The following is a 22,076-nucleotide window of genomic DNA, read 5'->3' on the forward strand; positions in this document are numbered from 1 at the left end:
ATCTCAAGGCCCACGCAGGTTGAAAGGTTTCAACTGCTAAACATCACAGAAATCCTAACCGAAATTGACATAATTCGTTCTCTGTATGCAGAATTAGGGTATTTATATTTTATCTACACATAGTAGAAGTGTGTTTGAATGAAGCTAACATGGTTATGATGCTGTCAGCATTGTTTGTCCTGGGGCTGCACCAAAAGTGGAATTAGTAAATCTATGAACAGATCGCTGCTCACAGACTTAAATTTCAATCCGGTTCTAACCGACTTTCATCTCTATAGTTTTGACAAATTGGTTATTGAGGTCGACCAGCCGATGAAATCTCGCCACTATGTTTCTGACGCGAGTACGATATCATCAAAGGAATGTTTTGTTTGTTTTAAATAACCACATATATTATTATCTCCATGTCCTCACTATATTATTAAATACCGATATTGCGTTTTGGTTTATAATCTCAATTTTACATAGTGCGGCCCGCCAATGGATATAGATGTTCTATGCGGCCCGCGAGCTTTAAAGTTTGCCCACCCCTGGCCTAGACCAAACTAATCTGGAAAACTATCGCTTGACATCAGGAATAAGCCAGCACACCACGTCAAGGTCTGATTAGGTCGTATCTATAATTGGATGGCTCAAGGATACGCCAAATAGGACCGTAACTGCCGCACCCGAAACCCCGCAATTATACTGCGCATAAATGGCTAATCGACTATGAAGAACCGTCATGGCATTCTCAGTCATTCTATCAATATTAACATGGCATGATGCGAAATATTTGTTTGTCAAAAAAGCAGTTTGTCAAGCCTTACAAATTGCACTTTTGCAAAACGGAAATTCATCTTCTCCTGTATCAATTGGTTATTCTACCAAGATTAAAGAGGCGTAAAAAACTATAAAATTTGTCCTTGAAAGGCTTAACTACTATACTCATACGTGTCTCATTTCTTTTGACTGGCGAATGGATAATTTTCCACTGAGTCAACAAAGTAGGCAGGCTATACCTAGTAACCCTATCAAACGAGAAGCTTGAATCTGGTATCTGGCATATTCGAATACAGATGAAAGATTCCAATTTCAAATTAGGAGGAGTTCAAAGCATGTGATTTCTACTAAGATGTAGTAATTAAACCTTTCAGCCGGTCACAAAGCACCCACCTACAAACAGTTGGTCCAAAAATTCGCATCTGCATATCGAAACTTGGAACAAACATGAGCATAAAAGTTCACTTCCTGTTCAGTCATCTTGATGTATTTCCCGATCATCTTGTTGATTAGCAAGAGGGCAGGCTCTAACAAGACACCAGAACAACAAAAGAAAGATACCAGGGCAGATGATATGAACCATTGAACATATTATGTCAGACCATTGCCGGAACCTTTCCAGAAACTGCACTAAATAGCTTACAGGCGAAAATCGTACAATAAACAATTTCGATTTAAAATATATCAATATTATTGTATTTCAACTGATTATTTCAAATTTACAATAGGTGGTTGACATGAAACTGATTGAACTAATGCCAAGTGGATTGAATTTCTAAACTTTATAGTACGACTAAGCCGATTTTATATCTAGCCATTTCCGCGAAAAATCTAAGGTCACATTCGGAAACAGTTCCCTTCAGAAACCCTCAAACCACTCTTACTTTGTCCGCCTAAAAATATGTGTTGGCCATTGTTATAGAGTAATATTTGAAAATTTATGCAACTTTTTCAAACATTTTCGCGCAGTACAGTTGCCAAACATCTTGAATTTGTAAATACGCAAAATGCGCAAAATTTATAGAAATTGGCATACCGGCGCTAGCCTATAGGCCTACCGCGCCACGATGCACCAAGACATATAAAGTTTCAGGCCATGTAACATGCGACTCTAAGAAGTGTGCCAGAACGACTGGCAGTGAGAAACCTAGGCTGAAAAGGAATATCCTCATGCTGAGCGAAAACTTCGCTATATCTACAAAATACATTGAGGTTTAATTGTGCATAGGCGCCTACAAATGGCGCCGAATGTGATTGTCTTGGCAATATGAACCTCACAAAACAAATACCATCCCACATGTTAAAATTTTTTTGCCAGTGAAGAAATGCCAAGTTGAAATCGTGTGCGTCACTTTTAGTTTGGCCACCCCCTTTTTATTGACCGATTTTATAATGAATTATCGAAAATTTTCGCGCCTCGCGCTGGCTCACTATACATTACGGCTAATTTCATGGCAGAGGCAAACAACGTGATTGGGAGTAGCTTTATCACCCTATGGGAGCCCAAGACTCAATTTCGTTAGGGGGGCCTAACCAAGTGCTGTGACGGCCCTGGCGCCAAATAACAACTAGGTAGGCCTACCTCTGCCACATGCAGAGACTGATTGATTATCTATAGATATGGGACTTATTTAACAAATGTAGAGATTTCATGATTGGTCCATCTGTATTGAATCATCTTTTTAAATGGAACATGGACTTCCGCGTCTTTTCGATATAACACACGAAAAAAGCGCTTAAACCAAAGAGAAGGGGCTTTAACCATGCGGAACTTGGCGACCTACCTCCTGGTCCACCCCAAAAGCCACCACTGCTGGACATCCCGATGTATTAGAAAGTATGACATGGATGACTCTTAGTATGATATCGCCAATTTCTGATATCTGATTAAAAGAGTTTTTCGCGCCCCGAATAATATCACACTATGTGATACTCGAATTCCTGGCAACCCCTAATTGATTGTCGCCTTTCTACGAGATTGCAGGATCGTAGTGACTGTTGGTTTCTCAACGGTGTGATTACGTGAGTAGTTATTATGATCGGTCTTGATGTGGCAGGGGCTCTTGTGGGCCCTCTCACACGGTGCCTCGAAACTCGTGTTGACACGGTGACCATTTTCACCCCCTATCCATCGCACGGTGTCATTGGGTCTTATGGGGCCGTTCACACGGTAACCCTTTTCGGTATAGGGATCGCTCACACGGTACCTCGAAAACTCGTATTAGTGAGTCGTACTTGTGGGTATAGGCATCTCTCGCACGGTGTTGAATATGCATCAGATATGGTAAATAGTCACGTGATTTGTTCTTGGTTAATGTATACTGTTAAAAATATTTTATGCAAAATTACTGGTCTGGTCCTGGCAGCAGTTTTACGACTCTGAGACCGGTAAATTTGAAAAATATTTTCCCGTATATAATATTGACTGTAATTTATTTTTACAAAGACTGACTGTTAAAATTTCTGCGGAAAATTCCCGTTACCTGACATAACGGAAAACGGCTGTAATACCAAGTTACTGGTCTGGCCCAGTGCAGCAGTTTTACGCTGATGAGAACAGTAAATTTGATATAATTCTCCTCGTAATATGATTTTACATATGCTGACCGTAGCAAATTTTACGGAAAATTTCCTTAACTAAAAAGGTAACAGAAATCTGTTGTAATATCAATATACTCGTCTGGTCCCTTGCAGCAGTTTTACGTTCCTGAGACCAGTAAATTTGAATCAGGTTTATTTGTTGCGGGAACACGTAAAAAAAAGTAAGTGTGGATGGTGACGAAAATACAGTCATTCTTGTGGAGATCATCAGTCATGAAAACTTCAGCAGCAGTTGAAGGACTGTACTTTGGGCCATGCTCTTTTGTGGGTTCTTTTATAATCTGAACAAAAATTATGCAGTCATGAACACAGTTACAATTTGGAAACTTTGAAACGCTATATTATAACATACTGCGACTTTTCATATTCTTGTCAATTTCTCGAATAAGATGGCCTAGGATAGGGGTGTCGAACATACGGACCGCAAGCCGCATGCGGCTTGCGAAGCAATTCTGAGTAGTTTGAAAAAACCCTGTATTACCCAGCACATTTTCTAACAAATGTTGAGATATTATTGTATGAAATACTTCCCGCAAGGCCACAAATGTCAAGATCATAGGCCGTAATATAATTATCCGACAGTGGTGTTATGGTTTTACTCTAGTCATCAGCAGGAACAAGTAGGTGATACTGAGTCAGTATTACTGACATCCAATTCCCAAAACTCCAAAGAGTGCACACTGAGTTCAGATTTTTATGAAAAAATGAGACAAAAAGTAGTTATTTGTGAAGTGAAGTTTAAAAAATATACAATTCAAATATATTTGGTCGGACTGCTGTATCACTTCTACTCAAAGGCCCCAGACAGACAGAGAAACCCGAATGACGATTAATGAGTCAAATTCTAACGTCTACGTTTACAATTAAATCACTTGTGTTCCTTGAAGCGCATACGCCGAGTTAACGGCAGATTACGAATAAAACGGAGGGAGCATACAAATATGTCAGCTTATTGCGTCGTTAGAGTCAGTGTTTTAGCGGTTGAATTCAAACGATCAATCTTTGAATTTTTGCCAAAATTCCGTTGTTTGCGAGTAAAGGTGCTGCTAGAAAATATCCATGTGATATGATCGTCAATGTTATGTAATATACCAAAATCTATACAGGATTGATAACTATTCAAGAGAAAAGTAAGGGCGGGCGTTTTGAGGTACCGTAACATTTTGGAATGATTTGACTGATCCGGCCCGCGAGCGGTTTGAAAGTTTGAATCCGGCCAGCGACGCAAGTTGAGTTTGATACCCCTGGCCTAGGACTTCGTACCTGAATCATCTTTTCCAGCGTGATTGCAAACTTTTCTGGGAATATTCCTTTGCATCGCACGTCCGATGTATTTCACACGGCACCGTGCTAGAAGCGAGATGCGAAATGATCCCTTTCTATCACATAAGCATTCGACTTCATGATTCATAATGCCATAACGCTTCCATTTTCGTGTAGTTCAATGTCAGAAAATGTAATACATTCTGATAAGCCATAGCTTCTGTTCACCATTAAACTGTAACGAAAATAGATACGTCTTCAGAAACAGGACTGAGAATAACTTGCCAGGTTCGAGCTCGGATACTGCTATGCCTACAATTTCTGCTATCAAAACCTGCGATATTCTAAAGCTAAAGTTAAGCTGTGGCTTCGAAACCCTCAATATCTTACAGCAACGCATCGCGTCGATATTATACCTATTTCGGAACATTCAGCTGCACGTGCTCAGGCTCTGATATGTCTGACGTCTGATGCCGCTATGTCTGGAATATGTATGACGTCATAATGTACTGTTCGCTCGAGCAGCTACCAATTCATGATCAAACAATTCATAAGACCATTCGCAGGAAAAAGGTAAAGGACGTATACTACTCTCGTCTCAATGGCAAAAGAGCATGGCGGCTATACGCCAGCTCCACTGTTTCGATATATAGTTTGCATCATACATGCGTTAAGGAGTCTACAATGGTGGCAGAACTGGTCCAGCAGATAATTACACAAAATATCATACCTGCAGTAAAACAACATAACATACCAAATTCGCTTGGCATGCTACTATTGCTAGACCTTGGTGTCGCAAAGGATACTATTTATAAATCGATATAAACGATGGTATCTGCAATGCGCAAATGTTTGGATACCATTCACCGATTAGCATTCTGCCCGGCCATCGATGTCGTAATTTGCTTGACGATTGAAACATGATGTAATGACGAAAATCACATATATATATGTCCATAATAAAACCGTAAGCGTGTAAAATGATCCCATTGTAAGTGCAATAGCAATGTTGCAAATAATGATTATCCAGTAAATCGCTTTTACGAATGCAAAAGTAAATCTGGAATACTGATTATCCAGTAAATTGCTTTTACAAATCAAAAAGTAAATCTGAAATACTAGTTATCCCGTAAATTGCTTCTACGAATTCAATCTGCAATTTGTTTACCCTTTAAAAACAAGTAAATTTACTTTGGACGTGCCCGTATATTAATTTAACAGGCATTTACCGTTAATATAACTGACGGGACAAATTTACCGGTATAATTTAGGTAAATCTACGAATATTTCTAAGAGTGTGGTTTCGTGTCGGGAATTATTATTTGAGGGTTCAAAAACAATTTCAATCAATACTACAAATGAACAGCAATGCAAAACAGGTTTAGCAAATTACAGTGTAGCAAGTACTTCTTTGATATTACGAGTGTTGTGCATTAGAGACTTCTAGTTGAATTGGATGCGTCTAACAAACATATCCCAATTTACTTTTGTAATGATCAAAGTCTTAGAGTGTAACCCCGCGATATTTTACATTTAGCACGTTCTATAGAAAGTGTGAACGGAGTTGAGTATTAATCGTGTGCTTGGGATAGTGCTTTGATATCAAAGAGATATTTTCACACCGTGTAATGTTTCAATTCTCTGTTGCGAATTCCGACAGTAACGACATTGATGTTAAATCCTCACTCCTGGTCATTGTAGGCGAATCCTAAACATCTCAACAGTCTGTCTGGAAATCGAACGCATGCGCACTTTTAGATAGGTGACACTAACAAGTTTATTACATATGTGAAATACTCAGAAACGCGGATTCGTGATTGTGTTAGCTATATTAATCCTCTATATTTGTGGACACAAAGATTTCTTAACTTTGGTTACAGCTCATTCGTAACGAATTGTCGCGTGCAATGTGATAAAGCACAAGTTGAAGACCAATGATTCGATTTTAATCAACAAAAAAGTCCTTTTGTTTTGGTGTTGGGTTTAATACAATTTGTATGACGATAACGAATCCGATTCCAAAAGTGTAATGTTGCATTTAACAAAATGTTTGATGACTTGCATTCTGATATTGATAGATGTGTCGAGTAATATGACTAGTTTATAAAATCTCGGTAATGTTTTTTGTCATGTCTGTATTATCATTAAACAAATTTGTGATTTATTTCAAGTCTTACGATTCGATATTAAGTTTCGCAGTCGGTATAAGCAAAAATTTGTTGAAGTAACAGTACCGACCAGTTCAATAATAATCTCTATCGATGCATTCAAATTATACGACAGCTACAAGTGGATTTAAAACTTGATGCTGTTTTGTGGTTTATTCAAGTCAGTGGCCAAGTTTGTGTAGATTTCAGGAATGATCATGACGAGTTGGTCGGATACATTAGGTAATGTGGTAGTAACTATGACCGCAAAGAGTTGCTGGCATTCCAATATCTTCTACGCTGTAATATATGGATTCACTTGTGATAATTTAATTCTCAGTTATTTTTCAGACATTCAAATCTCGTATGCTCAAATATAATAGGTTTATGTCAAGTCGTATATGCACCGACTAGCAAATACTGTCTTACAGAATAGTATAACACCCTTTACAGCTGAATAAAAATTATCGGTCATATGAATACAACCAGGATGAATTAATACAAGTTTGCGAGTTGTAGTGATATAATCAAGTAAGTGAAAACTAGATTTTTAACACCGGTTAATGTTGTGAATAATTCTTTTGAGTATAGTAAGATGTTAAAATGTCTCTTTGACAAGCGGAAAGCCGGATCGCGAATAGAGCTGTAATGTTTCATTACTTGTTTCAAATCAATGTGCGTATAACATCGAAGTGGGACTGGGGAAAGATAGTAGTCATGTTTGTCAATCCTATTTCAATTCATACTACGCCAAAGTCCAAATATTTCGTTTCGGATTACCTCAATTTACCTATAGAACATCTTGCGAATGGATTCCGACATCGTGCTATAACTGGATCGCTATGTCTCATGCATTATCCTGTCAGCGACGTAGGGTTTTACAATTATTTCACACCTTTTTGAATAAGCGTCAACTTCGCAAAGGATTAGGGTTGGATCAGAAATAAGTGGGAATTTGTCGGTATTCGGTCTGCGACGGTTCTGTTATTCGTTACTTATTAAATCTTACCAGTGAAATCCAGTTCTGTGACGTACTGATTACCAAAATATTACCTTGTGAGCGATCGGTATGTATGTAACAGAAAGTCACGAGTGATCGCTATGTCTGACCACCTTACGTGCTATGGGTGTTTCAGTCTTCGAGTTCAGGCTGGTCTCCGAGCGAGCCGTGGTCGCTTCTCAGCGCGGCTTTCACCGTGTCTGGAAGGCTTGGTGTAGTGTACGAGACCACGAGAGGACTTGACCCCCTTTCACGTTTTCTTTATTTGTTATGTGTGTCATTTCCCGGTATTTAGCTTAATCCGCTAGCCATCACGGGGTTCGACTGCAGGCAATTGCACACCGGATTGATTCACGGAACTCCTCCCCAGATTAACATAAAAAGGACCCTAGCGTGGTTTTTAACTTTCGACTGGAATTTTCCGAGTGGTACCAAATGCTAAGGGGAGGAGTTCCCCCACTTCATAACTAAACATTTTTAATTTATTTCTCATCACCACAGTTGTTATTATAGTACCTGCAGTCGGACCTCGCCAATTCGCCCCTATTTTATCGCGTTGTGTGCTTTGAAAAATAGTTCGACGGACTCGTCTTCATAGCCGATTACCTGTTGAACAAAGGTATTCTGTAAGTCATCGATTAATTGTAAAGGTAAGAAGATTTTATAACAGACCAGCGCACGAAATAATTGGCTACTACTACTAACAAAATCTAAAAAAAATCTTAATATAAAATCAAGCACAATACTGCTCCCTATATATTCCACATGCAAATATTCTAATAACTAAGAATTTCAAGTTGCCTACTCTCGGGAAGGAACATGAAGTTTACAAGACAGCTAGCTAACAGCCCGCTCTCAAAGGCTACTAGTCTATTGGGTAGTCACTGGCAAGCATACTGCAACGTTAAGAAATTTGATGAAACATAAATGACACATTGCACTTGTATCACAAATTTCACTGAAGATGACACTGCAGTGAAGCCGGAAACCCGCCAAAATTCTTACTAGAATGGCAATACATGCAAAGCTTATGTGGTGAATTTAGTCACAGATTAAAGTAATTTATCAAAGCAATCACGGCAGATTTCTCTGACAGAAACGACACAACATTGACAAAACTAGACTAGACTAAATGGAATAGCTGCAAAATACCTGGTTTATTTTATCACAGTCGAACACATCTTCATAGGGGCGGCGATGATCACTGCAATTGACATTTTCGAGGTCCATTACTTGTGTCAGATTCCTACACACGACACACGGCACAATCGCTCTTCTTCTTTTTTGATCGACGAGATAGCGTAGTGGTAAAGCGTCCGGCATCTCGATCGGTAAGTCGTGGGTTCGATCCCCGGCCGGGTCAGACCAAAGACCTGATTGGTAACACTGGTATCCTATGACTTCCCTGCTTGGTGCTCATGCATTACTGGGATAGCATGGAGGGGTGGTGCAAGACTTAGAAAGCCGTAAAAAGGCATTACCTGCACCTCTACCTGCATATGCGCAGATCGTGTGTATGTATATTATGAGTCGGTGTATATGCCGCAAAAACATCAAGGACAAAAATAAACTACGTCCTTCTTTCCTTCCTTCCTTCCTTCCTTCCTACAACAACAAAAAAAAACAGATATTGTGCGTTTTTGGTGGGGGCTTTGTTTGTTGGTGTCCCCTGTCCTTGGGCGAACTGGCCATGTCTAATTAATATCGCATTCTTATTTAATGTGATTTATCGCTATTTATTTCTTGTATTTCAAACTTTTTTCGCCGTCACCGTAAACTGCGGGTATTGTTCCGAATTTATGATTGGTATAATTTCGAGGTGACCTAGGTCGCGAATATACATATTCATTGTGCATCTTTCTCCGAATAAAATATTACAAACAAAATATTTCACACCTATATTTGAAGTGTTAGTTTGTGTACGCGGCCATTGTTGGTATTCGAATCGCCGTCTACGCTGGCTCTGTGGTAAACTAATTAACAAATATTACCTTGCAAGTGATTCCTAGATTTATCAAACTATTTCACACCTTTTTACTGGAAGTACGACCTGCCGCCGCGCCTATTTAGCATACGACCGCAACCATAAGAATAACGATATATCGAAGCCGCACTCACCGTAAACCTTGGGATTAACTCGAATCGGTCATATATAATAATTTTGTATATACGCATTAACTAAGAACCAATCACGTGACTATTTACCATTCCTGATGCATATTCAACACCATGCGAGAGATGCCTATACCCACAAGTACGATTTACCAATACGAGTTTTCGAGGTACCGTGTTGAGCGATGCTTATACCGAAAAGGGTTACCGTGTGAGAGGCCCCAGAAGACATAATGGCACCGAGATCAGAAGGGTCACCTTGCCGACACGAGTTTCGAGGCACCGTGCGAGAGGGCCCATAAGAGCCTCTGCCACACCACGACCGATCATATATACTATTTACGTGACCTAATCTGTCGCATGTTTCTCTCCATGCGTTGTCAGAGAGGCCTTTTCGAAAGCAGAACTTTACAACAGTACATTACAAACAACTTATTTATCTATATATTTTGCAGCGAAAGCTTGAAGCTGTTGAAAGACGTGGATAAAAATGTGAAGAATGTGATTAAAAAAGTGGGTAAAGAACCAGTAAGAAACGCTCGTGCGGAGGAAGCTACCAGCGGCGTCTGACTGATGTTACCGATGCGATATGGAAGACAAGAGTTCATATTAGATAGCAATATGGAGTAATTACCATGATGCTAACGAACCAATTGTCAGATACGTCATTTCTAGGGCAAGTTTTTGTTTCAGTCAAATACAAGAAAAGTTACATTAAGTTTCACAAAAGTTGCAGTAAAAAGTTGCATTTGTGGACAAGTTCCTTGAAATTATTATGATATTAGATACTCGAATCGATCCGTATCCTAGGCACTGTAGCAAAACACAGCGTTGGCGACTTCAACAAAATCAATAGCCTGAAAAAATTGACCCAGTTAGCATATAATTTTCGATGGTCTAGCCCGAATGTATGTAAAATCAGAAAGGACCTCAAACTTAAACGACAATGAAGATACCTGTTCACATATAGTGCAAAATAATTCCAGGAAAAAGTTAATTGCATGAAAAATCGAAAATAGTTGCAAAAATTTGCATGAAAAGTTGAAAAAAGTTTCATGAAAAATCGGAAAAATTGCGACAAGTTGCAGGAAAAAAATGGAGAGAAGTTGCAATATAAGAATCTTCCAAACTGCCTAAAACACCATTCTACATAACTTTGGGGCATTCAGAAAGCTGCAAAAAATTGCAAAAGTTGCAAAAATTTGCCCTATAGACATTACCAATTTTGCAGAGAACGATTTTGCATTCCATTTGTTACTAGCTGTAGGTTCAAATTATGTTTTCATTCGGTAATGTTTAATATAGGACGTATTTCCACTTCTAACTCGCGCTGGCAATGGTTTCTGAAAGTGGACGAAAACTGGACTCAGTCGAACTGACATATGTAACATGACTTCTAAATCAATACTAGCCAGTCTTCAGGATTACCGCACCACAACCTAACATCGACCTCGCCCTCCGCCACATGCCACCTCATTTTGTCGCTTGCGTCTCATACTCTTTGCATTACTTTTCATTCAGTGTGCATGCCTCTTATTTACTTCGCCTAGGCTAAGGTGGGTGTCTGATCTTAATGGCTAATCCAAGTTGTTTCGACACCTTCCTATCTTCTCATTGTATCGCAGTCTTGTGATGTTTTGAAACGATGAAAATATTAATATACCTGATTAATTGATTGATTGATTGATTGATTGTAGAACTGAGCCCAAATACACGCTGTGAATCAATTGAAAATCGTGTATTCAACTGATTTGCGTTCGAGGGTAGGTCTTGGTGCTTTGGGAGTTGGAGTTGGAGAAATATTGAAACGGCCAATGAATTCATAGTTAAGGAGCTGAGATGAACGACCGACGTGGGATCAAACCGGGGCGGCCCGGGAAGCAGAATCACGAATTTAATAGAGTATTTACTTGATCTTGCAATTTTCTTGGCGATTTAATGCTACTTCATTTTTCGATTTTAATAAAGTAGCTTTTTTTGCAATCTTATTGGTGAGACATGTCAAATATGAATGTATTGAAAGTACTCAAGTGCAGTTCCCAAAACTAGATTCAGTCGATTGGCCCTTATGTTAACAACAGAAACTGGAAATTACTACGATCAAGATTTCAGGTTCCACTATATCGACGCTTACCGAAATGATGCAAGGCACAGGAAATAGGTGCAATTTTAGACGATGTAGTCAGTTATCGTGATAAGAGACTATTCCGACCAAGTCTTATAACATGATCACTAGGGCTGTTCAGAATTAACTTTTGTCCCGGATTCCGGCTATTCCCTTATTTAATTGTCAGGTTACACTAAAAAACGCTGCACGCCAAATTGGACTCAATTCCGACCAGTAGAAGCGGATTTATGTGAGTTTTTCGATGATAACCCTCCGATTATCCTTGATCGGTATATAATCCAAGAATTATCAACGAAAAACTCACATAACTCCGCTTCTACTGGTCGGAATTGAGTCAAATTTGTTTTGCATCGTCTTTGAAGACAGCTCAACAATTTCATGGGGTTGGAAATAAAATATGATTTTTTTTTTTTCAATTTTCCCCAATAAATTAAAAATTTTAATTGGATCTGCGGAGTCCTATACTTGTTAAAATTGAACCAAATTTGGTGTGCAGCGTTTTTTAGGGTAACCTGACAATTTAATAAGTGAATGGATGGAATCTGGGAAAAAAGTTATTTTTGAACAGCCCTAATGACCACTCGTAAACGTAATGTCAAAACTAGCTCGCAGCATTGGGTCTTCAATGGTGAGGAAGGGAGGTGGCGACGATCCGTTGTAACAGCACGATTTCATCGATTGTTATGAGGCCAGGCTGAATCGACAGATTTTCTCACTGAAACATGATCAATTTAGCATGATTTTAGCAGGACTAAATTGAAAACTCACATGCAAGATTTACTTCGTAGTGCGAATTTTGAGTATCCAGCTATAGCCGGGTTGATTCGGTTCGGTTAACTCGACTATCTCTGGCGGGGACAAAACGAACTAGCACGACTCGCTGAGATTTATATACGTTAGTTCGTACATTTGACCGAAGTAAAATTCACCTCATTATCTACTCTATGCTCAAAACTCGTACACCCCTGACCACAAAATATACCGATTCCTTGGTAAGCCTAGTCCGGGGGTGGTCAACCTTTTTGTTATAAACTGCCGCATTACGATTACGTATGTAGCATACGGGCTTCATTGAAACGGAGAGTCCGACTTTGACGACAAATACTCATGTCAAATTGACTACCGGCAACTCCGCACAGCGGAGATTCCTGTGGATTTTGCGCCATCATTGTATACTGAGATATACCTTGCGTATGAAAGCTGGTCAGCATAGAAGGCTATTAGTTGTAGATGCAGAACACCCACGATGGCTTACTACAGAGGTCTCAAACACGCGGCCCGCGAGCGCATTCTGTGCGGTCCGCGACGGCATTTTAGAATTTCAAGTATTCAACAATATATTCAAGTGCCATATATCTTTTTTAGATATCAAAACTTAAAGTTCACCCTAAAACAGCGGTTCTCAACCGCCGGTCCGCGACGACTTTTCGGCCGGTCCACCAGGGATTTTGAAATTTTATACCCTAATTTCCAAAGGAAAATGTTGAAGGCTTCTCAATTGATGAAATAAATAAAAGTTAAAACAGCAAATTTTAAGCACATTCAGAACTTCATGAGCTAATATCAGGCATGGAAACATGTTCCATTTAACTTATTGAAGTTCAAGCCGTCTCCGGCGACGACATGCGAACGAGAAGTACGAGCTGACTCGCAAAAGCGGCAGTTTGCAAGATCATACGTTTCATCATACGATCATATGTTTCATTCATTTTGTGGATGACCCCGCATCGCTGTTGCCAGGTGTTTTCGTGTGGCGTATTGCATGTCTGGTGGTAGTGGTAATGAGCAAGGTGCTTAGTCCGACTGTGAAACGCTTTTTCTCCAGATATTGTCGGAGAGCGAAGAATATCGTTCTAGTTGGCGTGGTCGATTAATCCACGGCCTTCGGCGCGAAACACTGTAATCGACTATAGATAACTAACCTGTTATGTTCGTGCATTTTACATTGGTATCGTTTGTTTCTTATTTGTCTAGGATTAGTAGTTACCGCAAATCATTATTTCCTCGTGTGTCGTGCTTCGTATTTATACCCTGTGTTCTCAGGGCTTCGGAGCAGCCTTAAATTTGCATTGATCCAGCTCCGGCTTCGGAGCTTTCTTCTATCATACATTAGCTCCGGCTCCAGTTCCGGAGCCGCATTATTACCCCTGCTCCGGATCCGGCTCCGGCTCTGAAAACTATCGAAGGTGTCTGTCTATATCAGGAGTGGGCATTGGGCAACCCGTGGCCTCCTGGCCATATGTGGCCCGCGAGAATGTTTCGAGTTGCCCGCGAGCTAATTTCCCATTATATTATCGAAATTATGTTATATTTATCGAAATTGAATTGCTCAGATTGTGAACTTGCAATGCCAACCAAAAATATGATTAGTCTGGCTGCGACACTTGGGATGTTGATGACTAAAATATCAGTTCCGACGCATTGGCAGATCCAGGGTCCAGTCACCTTTTTAGTAAATCGTCGTACATTACAATAAACTAAAAAATTAGTTTAATTTTTCTTCACGCTTCGCGTGTTTGTTTAACTGTCACACGATTTCTTGCTTTGTAGCCTACCCCCACCTGAAAATGAAAAAACGCCTGATTTAACCGATTGAGTCTAACTTTATTCGCAATTACGAGAGAAAGTATATTCGCGTTTGCGCTCGCATAAAGATCGTCGACGATGAAATGTAGGCACTAAATCAGTGGTTCTCAACCTTTTTTTAGACACGCCCGCTTTTTTCATAGTGAAAAATTTCGCGCCCCCTTTGTCGTCATATCACCAAATCCAACTGGGATGCTTACAACCCCAACAGATTGTTTGGTGGTAGGGTCGGTTATGACTGTTGATGGGAGAATAAAAAAATATGAAATTGGGTCTATATGGAGAGAAACACGCGTGTATTGGAGGTAAATCGCGTCGAGCGCGAACATTTTTTTCAGGTTACCACTTCTTCGCGCCCCCCTTCAGATGTTTCACGCCCCCCCCCCCCCCCCCCGCCCCCCAGGTTGAGAACCCCTGCACTAAATGATAGTCGTATGTTGGCGGAAATCTTCGATATCGATATGTCCAGATGCCGAATAGTCCTGTCCTTGCAAACTGAGCCCAGCGGGCGGTATTCAATCGACCCGCGATATAACCAAGTAATAATAATATCACCTTTGAAAATATTTAGCGCCTGGGGCGGCTAGTGAGCAGCGCACAAGTTCGTCAATTTCATGTGGCCCTTTAGCCGAAAAGGTTGGCCACCCCTGGTCTATATAGATTACTAATTTGTCTGTCAGCCTTCAGTAACATCGGATGCAGCAACGAAGACATGGGTGCCGCCGTGACGGCTTGTGACGTCATCATGAATACTTGTCAATTGTCGATAACATCATAGTTGCAATAGAACGCACTTTACTCCGTACCATTGCTGTGAACAGCATTAGAATTTAATGCGGCGTTTTAACACTGGCACTGTACTTGTTAATATTAAGCCATACAGCTCAATTCAATCTTTAAATGTGCGATTATTATTCAACTGTAACTGTAGTAAGAGCAATATGGACGGATATCACGACGTTGTCAATAAAAATTCGAGTTCTACCAAGTGGCCAATGGTTTGACGTTCGATATTGGTAGAGTCGTTACCATTCCATCCGGTGTCGATCGAGTTTATTGGAATATAATATTTTCCAGTTGAAACGAACCGAATAATCGAATTATAAACATAGTGCCATGCACATTGCGCCATGCCCATAACGAATTAAACTATGCAGTATCCACACTGCACATTTACAAGTCACAGCGCGCGGTAATCCGGGAATACTGGAGTATCAAGCAAACATCAATAATGTATTTACGAAATAGATCATTACAAATTGGAAATCGCGTATCAAATCAGTAATTTGTCTCCAACATAAAATACCATGGGGTTCTGGCATCGCATTGAGTAGCTCGCACCGCGACAATTGCTTGCTGAGTGTAACGGGGTGTGAGCTACTCGCTTCTGCCATCCCCTATTTACGCTCGAAAATCTTTACTGGAGTGAATTACGATCATGCGCACTAATGAATTCGAATTAGCTTGCATAATTGCATACTCAATAACACTGTCCAATTTCGCGGCCCGATTAAAGAACTATCACGAAATAACGAGTATTTGCCAGAGGTGGTCAGTAACGAAGTACTTCTACTTTTTTAAAGTACTTGAGTAGTTTTCCTCTACTTCTGGTACTTACTCAAGTAGATATTTTTTCCACCACTTCTACTTCGAAATATTTTGTGAATTACTTACTTACTTTTCGCTATTCTCAATTTGTCAAGAAGAAGTAGTTTAATCCACCTAGCAGGAAGATAGCCTGAGGAATTTCGTGGCTGTTTTCACGGAGTATCAGCATTTAACTTTCATAAAAGTTGAGAGTAAAACCCAGAATTTTCGTCGCGCTTCGCGCTCAGTGGATATGAAGTAACCAGTATGATTTCACGAAAGTATCGATGAATACAATTTAGGTGAGGGGTTTCGTGGTTCCGTTCACACCGCATTGTTGCCCATATGAAATATTTCATCACAGTATATATGGCCCATCATAACGTTTGAAACTGATGTTCCGCATTCTAGCATTTACTTGTCATATCATAATCTAGCAGTCCATGACGTGTCCTAATCTTGAAAAGTGGACTCTTTTTAGACCTGTTTTAGCATACCACCTGTGAAACTTGTCTGGACTAATGACATTAAATACATTTTTCGCTTTTGGAAGTAGTATTTCTATTTCTCTTTTAATTCCCAGTATCATATACTTTGAGTTCTAATTAGTTTCAGATCTTTTGTCTGGAGAACATACTTGTTGAAGTATAGCAGCAAGTGTAGTAATGCCTATAATTTCCGGAAATAAAGCTACACAATATGTCATTTTTGCGATACACAACATTTTTATCAACGTTTACTGATCGCGCAAAGTGCTTACACCGTATCCGATACGACTTCTCCGTATTGCTCTTCGACTACACTATACGGGCCTTATAATATGGGGGAAGGCGCCATACCATGATATTTTATAAAACGGGCTGTTCGAGTGAACAGAGGATTAGTATCGCATTACCATATCAATAATAGCATTTTAATCCCATGATGTTGACGAATGCTCATGCTGTCGAAAATTGGATACCTGCTGGTATGCATCAATTGAATCAAGCTCTGCATCTTCACATATCTCAATTACAGCTTTTGACAATCCACGCGAACGAATTCCGAACGTTTTCACAACTACTTACTTACTTGAGTAGATTTAAAGTTAGTCAAATCTACTTCCACTTCAAGTAGTTTTAGGTTGCTTATGGAAGAAGCACTTCTACTCGTACTTGAGTAGATTTTTTCTTCACTACTTCTACTTCTACTTCAGTAGCCTTCTTGACTACTTTGACCTATTTGCTCATTTCATTCATAGCAACGATGAGATGGAATTTCTCGGCTCGTGCTCCTCATATCGACATGTGCAACGAAATCACGTTTTTATCCTCTCTCCCATTTCGCGTAATACATAGTGATCATTATTTTCGAACCGTACAATGGGTCAACAAGGTTATGCTGATGATGAAATTGCAGGTATGCCGAATACCCACAATATTCACAGGCATATTTCGCATACCGAGTATGAAAATTGAACATTGAACATGTGACTGCTCTGCTGTTAGAAAAGTCGGAAAAGGTAGCGCCAAAGAGGAAAAGATTTTTAACTTCGAGAAGGCCTGCTGTTGAATTATGTGAACTCAGCAGATATGGTTGTCGCGTATATAATAGCATCTTATGAAATACGTCGGAGCCGGAGCTGTTCGATGGGATGGAAGGTTATGAGTGTTGATGAGAGAACTAAAAATATGAAATTCGGTCTGGATAAAGAGAAACACGCGTGAACTGGAGGTAAATTTTTTTCAGTTGACCGCTTCTTCGCGCCCCCCTTCAATGCTTTCACGCCCCCCCCCCCCCCAGGTTGAGAACCACTGGTTTAACTGAACTCTGGATCGTGTCGCCTGTCTTAAAGTTATTCTGCTGATAATAATACTGATTTCATATTGCAACCGCGTCGTATGATTATTGTTCAAACAAGATCAAGAACATAAATTAACCCACGGATAGATGCGCAACACGTGACTATAACGGTTGACTAGTCTACCCAGATGCAGCTGACGATTGCTGGTCGCTTCGAAAACAAATATTGTATGCCAGCGGCCGGGCAGCATTATGTCTGGGTGGATTCGGACTTTATTGGCACTTGGAGATCCGTCTAGGGCACGATCAGGTTTTGTTGCCACTCAGGCATCATATCTGGGGTATATCCGCACTCTGTTCCGCCACTAGAACATCATGGGGTAGATTCGGACTTGTGTTGCCACTCGGATATCATGTCTTTGGTATGTTCGTAACGTGTTGCACCACTCGTAGGCTACATCATGTCCAAGGTATGTTCGAACTACGCCTCCACTAGGACAGTACATCCGGGTAGATTCAGACAGTGTGCCGCCGCCATAGACGGACTGGGGTATATTCGGATTGTGTTGCAACTCAGATATCATATGGGATGTCTTCCGTTACTCGGGCATCATTGGCTGGTGAAGATTCGGACTTTGACATCATATCTGGGGTATATTATGCCTATGTGGCAACCCAGGCATCATGACAGGTTATGTTTGGGCTATCTTGGCACTGGGAAATGATGTCTGAGGTATGTTCGCGCCGTGTTCTGGGGTCTGCTTGGACAATGTTGCCAATCAGACATCATACCATTGGTATGTTCGCATTGTGTTCCGCCCTTCGTACATCGTATCTGGGGTAGATTCGGACTAGCATTATGTCTGAATGGCAATTACAGTACGAATCTATAAATCGACTCTCCGCGCTAGCACGTTCTCTGGGCAAGAGGATTTTACCTCGACTCAACAGACTAACTACCGGAAAATCATGTGAATACCATCATGAATATATTTAATTAGGAATAAAGCCCCCAAAATCTTACTCCCTACTACCATAGTTGCGCAAAAATGGTCGCATACTTTACATTCTGGGTTGATTTAAATTTTGAAGGTCCACCGGTCCGCCAAATATTTTTTTGAAATTTTACCTGTCCGCGAGATGAAAGAGATTGCGAACCAGTACCCTAAAACTACTATAAAAATCACTGAAATCTCAACAAATTTCACTATCACATCACGTTTAGAAGTTACCATGCGGTAGAAGATCAGGTATTACGTCACATTTCTAGTTCATGATGATAAAACATGACCCGGTAATGATTCGTGACTGAAAATTGTGATTTGGTTTGGTGTGACCTTCTCGTAAAATTACTCGATTTCCGATTGACTGGGTGATTAAAAAAATGACTCGAGTTGAGTCGGGTCAAACGTTAAAATCAGTGAAGGACTTGCGACTCAGAACGGTGACTTGGGAATAGTAATATAGCATAAGGTCGTAGCTTTCGTTGCGTAGGGTATATAGCCATCTAAACAGTTCGGTATGACAACCATTGACATTCTGTGACCGCTTTGACATATAGTTGGGTATACATGCTGGGTGTTGTTTGTTCTCTTTATCCGTGTTATTATCGCTGGCGAGGGAGGTAGTAGTATACTTTCTACAGCTGTAACACCAATGAATTATTCGCCGATTCGACCTTTCTATTCCAGAAGTTCTTAACCATCAGGGTACGTAGATCCCAACGGGGTACGAAGCCCCACATCAGGGTGTAAAAGATGCACTGTGGAATATTTTCAAGGCCAATTTATTCAACTGGAAATTAGTCTTCGCGCTACGCGCGATTTTATGTGAATGGGCTTTCTGATTTTATTATAGGTACCATCAGAAATTGTGTTAGATATTGGAAAAATACTCTACAATTTATGGTATTTTACGAAATAATCTTGGTCCCCCTTCGAGCTTGAGCCCCTCTCAGTTACGGCCCTGTATTTATATTCAGTTATCATGCAATGTCCGCCTAACTTTTCCAGTAAGGTTACCGAACTTTGTTGAGAAATATGTATACAAAATATTGTAATGTGAAGCGAAGGCGTTGCTGAATCATTCCACTTCGGTGATGCGGTAATTATATACGCACACGACAAGAAATAATTCACAGCATTTATTTACATTCACATTTATTTACATATAGATGGGAAATTCGCGCACCGTTGTAAATTCGCTGTGAAGCGAGCTGTCATGTCATGGCTTAGAAGAATGTATAAAACTATAAATACAAAATGAGCCTGTACACCAGGGTGGTCCAAAACCCAGTATGCTGGCCGCATATAGCGGTAGTTATTAAGTCGCTCATTGCGATTAAAGATAACATCGAAAGCTTATCGACGCTATGGTTATATTATTTCGATCGGTAGGGGTGTCAAATATACGGTCCAGCCAACGACGCAATGCCGAGTTTATGACAAAATGCTGGAAAAATTCAGCACATTTTTGTGGAAACTTTAGATTATTAATAATAAATACTTCAACGTAAATAATTCCTCAAGACAGCAATTTTTGAACATGTTCATAAACCATATTGAAACAACTCTGATCAGTAACAAGTTTACAATACATTTTACAAATATATTCATTACGTAAATATATCATAACCCAAAGTTTGTCGGGCTGACACTATTCAGGGGAAATCGTCAGCAATAAAGAATTTCAGATATTTGCGTCTGACTATACATTGCTAGCATCCGATTTTGACGTCACCAGTACACATGCACGGTAAAAAGTGCGCACGTATGCAGTTCAGACTATTCGGGGAAAAATGAACTATAAGATAATTGTTCAGAGGAGCGACAACACCAATGCTACACCGTTGCATGTAAGTGACGCAGTGCTCAAAGAATATTATTCAAATATCTGTGGTCTCAGTGGTATTATATAACTTCTGACTCAAAAGTTACCCGAGTTTTGTGTCATTCTATCGATGAAATGTACACTTGCAAAACATTTTAAAGCCCCAATGATCCGTAATAATTTCTATTATCTACGCCCTACAGCAGTGGTTCTCAACTTGGGGGTTCGGGAGGCTCTCAGGGGGGCGCGAGAAATTTACAAAGTCTGTATGAATTCAGAGTAAACATGTGTTTCACAACCATTCTGAGAAGACAATTGTTGAGGATGAAACTTATTTTGTTTTCAAGATAGCTTGCCAAATTCAAACTCCAGCAATCGCGCTCAATGGAGGATATGCTGATGTCAACTTCATTTGAGCAAGTTTTTTATATTCTTTGAAGATTTAAAGCAATTCCACGTGTATGTCATTTATTAATGCATAACTTTGGCTGTAGCCTAACGCTCGGTGCGCTGGGTAGCTGTTGTTAATAGCTGGCGAACTGCACTGCCTGAGACAGCCTTAGATGCAATATAGGTTGCCCGGTTTCGCCTTCAATTTGGCTACCCTAAATCAACACAATTTAATTCAACTTTTGCATGGCAGTACATAACGACGCCGTGCAATCTGTAGCCACTACCAGCATTAGGATTAGTCTCAGTGTAACCTACCTTGAAATAAATTGATGTCCTGTTCAATGATTTTCGCTATTTTTGAACACGTTTGGGGAAATTTGTCAGAAATGTTGAAGACTCAACAACTAGAATGCGGATTTAAACTTGGCGCAAGACATACCATATGTATACTATAAGATCAGGGATGGGCAACCTGGGCCGTAGAAGAAGATTTGTGCGGCCGTCGACACCTAATTCAATTACTATGTGTTGGCGGCCGTCGACATGCAAATGGAAATTACGAATTCACTCCCAAATTTTTACGAGATTTTAATCTTGAAACTTTCTTTGCGCTCCGCGCAATTCAACATAACTTCATTTTTCGATTTTAATATAGTCCCGATCTGAGCCGAAATCGGAATCGTGTGCTCCTCGCGAAATAAATTTGTTGATGGTATATTTGGGCGCCTTCAATATATTTCCACTATTTCCACAACCGATACCACCGACAATCCTGATCAAGAAATAACAGCATGCAAAAAAGTGACTAATAACAATTCGGCCCACCCGAAGATGCATTATCATTTATAACTTGCTCTAAATTTTCGAATGCACTCGCTCCATGAAA

At 40.1% G+C, this 22,076-nt stretch overlaps 1 protein-coding gene across 1 annotated transcript in view; it reads right to left on the reverse strand.

The window, feature by feature from the left end:
- Positions 1–22,076, reverse strand: part of LOC145448050 (protein unc-93 homolog A-like) — a 245,794-nt gene that overhangs the window by 60,437 nt on the left and 163,281 nt on the right. The gene's annotated exons all lie outside the window — the stretch shown is intronic.

The sequence above is a fragment of the Botryllus schlosseri genome, chromosome 10 (genome assembly GCF_051294905.1).
Source record: "Botryllus schlosseri isolate E-star chromosome 10, Bs_hap1, whole genome shotgun sequence".
Taxonomy (NCBI): domain Eukaryota; kingdom Metazoa; phylum Chordata; class Ascidiacea; order Stolidobranchia; family Styelidae; genus Botryllus; species Botryllus schlosseri.